At 46.4% G+C, this 2500-nt stretch overlaps 1 protein-coding gene across 1 annotated transcript in view; it reads left to right on the top strand.

The window, feature by feature from the left end:
- LOC138975082 (nitric oxide synthase-like) overlaps positions 1-2500 on the top strand; it is a gene marked incomplete in the record, with an annotated part of 233429 nt that overhangs the window by 172641 nt on the left and 58288 nt on the right.

Here is a 2500-nt window from a genome sequence, read left to right as displayed (position 1 = left end):
GTGCTCACCGTAAAACTGTTTGACAATCTGTCTGGAGAAGATTTCCAAGACTACCCACTAGGTGGCCTCGCTGATGACGTTATTGAGAGTGAATGTGTGCACACATATCGCACCCAATTTGCTGACTTCCTTCCAACCAACATGGTCGGTGTTCGCGTTACCTCCCCTTGAATGGGACTATGTGTGACTGCAGAGTGACGTCCCTTGCTTTCACGTGACGCCCACGGATGTTTGGCGACTTCTGATTGGCGGAGGCTGCTGATGGAACTTCCGGTCGTCTTGGCCTGGTTCTTCCATACATACGTTTTGTCGGGTGCTGTGCGTCTCAGGCCCGTTCTCTCTTGCACTAACAAAAAATATCTGTCTCAGTCTGTCTGTGCGTCTGTCCATCTGTCTGTGTGTCTGTTTGTCTCTCTCTCTCTCTCTATGTCTGTCCCTCCGCCGAAAAAGAATCTGTCTTTTTTCGTTGTGTCTTCCATTTAGGAAACCAAATGCCCGAGTGCCCCCACTGTCTGTCTGTATGTCTGACTGTATGTCTCTCTCTCTCTCTCTCTCTCTCTCTCTCTGTCTCTGTCTGTCTGTCTGTCTGTCTGTCTGACTGTCTCTGTCTCTCTCTCTTTCTTTCTTTCTCTCTCTCTCTCTCTCTCTCTCTCTGTCTTTCTGTCTGTCTGACTTTCTCTGTCTCTGTCTCTCTGTCTGTCTGTCTGTCTGACTCTCTCTCTCTCTCTCTCTCTCTCTCTCTCACCCTCTGTCTCTCTGTCTGTGTGTGTGTGTGTGTGTGTGTGTGTGTGTATGTGTGTCTCTCTCTCTCTCTCTGTCTGTCTGACTATCACTCTCTCTGTCTGTCTGACTATCACTCTCTCTCACCTTCTGTCTCTGTCTGTCTGTGTGTGTGTGTGTATGTGTGTGTGTGTCTCTCTCTCTCTCTCTCTGTCTGTCTGTCTGTCTGTCTGACTTTCTCTGACTCTGTGTCTCTGTCCCTCTGTCTCTGTCTGTCTGTCTGTCTGTCTGACTTTCTCTCTCTGTCTCTGTCCCTCTGTCTCTGTCTGTCTGACTGTGTGTGTGTGTGTCTCTCTCTCTCTCTCTCTCTCTCTCTCTCTCTCTCTCTCAGCCACCTCCCCCCCTCTCTTCCTCCCATCAAACCCACCCCGGCCTTCGACCCCACCCTTCCCAAGTCCTTTTCCCCCCACCATTCTTCTCTTGAAATGGTCTCGGTCTGTGGCGTGCCGAGACCCCCTTTTTCTGTGTCTCGGTCGCCTCCCACCATCGGTACACACGGTGAGTGTTTGCACAACCAGCACACTGACACACATTCCGTGACGTAAGGATTTAGTCAGCGAATTGTCCAATCAAATGTCGCGCAGGAAGCTATCTGTCTGACGAATGAGAGAAATTGATCTTTTGAAAGGCCGGAGCGCAAAAGATAAACTGATCGATTAAAAAAGATTTCTTGGATATTTTTCCCGAAACTCAGACGAATGTTTTCTGAATGGTTCAGCAAAATAGATTATCGATTAGTGATCGTTTATGTACTTAAAAAAAAAGATAGCTGAAGATGCGATTAATGTAACAGATTCGAATCTTATCCGTTATAGATGGCAAGATATTCATTTAGAAATGCTGTATACCGTTTAGAGCACATCGGTTACAGCACAGAACTGCTGTAACTGAACAAGTAGACACCCACGCGCTCGCTCGCACACACACACACACACACACACACACACACACACACACACACACACACACACAAGCGCGCGCGCTTGCACACACACATTCGCCCGTAATGAGCGCAAAGTACATTAGACCCTGAAAAAGAATGACATATCCTCGCTCACCGTCTTGCGTTTTAAGCTCATTTACGCGAAACTGTTCCCCTCAAGGGCATAGGCCATGGGGAAGCTTAGTGGTGGAAAAGATGTTCGCCCGCAGACAATTATCGTCGCTCGCTCTTGGTCGTCTGGTTCTATCTGTCAGCAAAAGTGCGCCTTTTCTATTTGCGACATTATAAACTACATGCTGACCAAATGTACGGCATGTTCGCCACAAAGGAGTCAAAGTTCCTTTTCAGTTTTCAATTTTTACTTTGGGCTTTTGACTTCTGGACTCCTGTGAAATGTGAAAGTCTCAATCTTTGAATTTAAAAATATTAACTGACGAAAATTCCGAAAACGTCTTTGCGATATATGCATGTTCATTTCGTGGTTAAGATTGCACGCAGCTAAGTTGTTAGACTCATGCATTCAATGCATACACACACGCATACACATATACAAACACGTATACAAACACGCACACACACACAGACACACAGACACACAGACTGTCTGTCTGTACTCATGTTATACTCATGCATTCAATGCATACACACACGCATACACATATACAAACACGTATACAAACACGCACACACACACAGACACACAGACACACAGACTGTCTGTCTGTACTCATGTTATACTCATGCATTCAATGCATACACACACGCATACAAATATAC

Source organism: Littorina saxatilis, linkage group LG9 (genome assembly GCF_037325665.1).
Source record: "Littorina saxatilis isolate snail1 linkage group LG9, US_GU_Lsax_2.0, whole genome shotgun sequence".
Taxonomy (NCBI): Eukaryota; Metazoa; Mollusca; class Gastropoda; order Littorinimorpha; family Littorinidae; genus Littorina; species Littorina saxatilis.
This window is presented reverse-complemented; position numbering and strand designations above follow the sequence as displayed.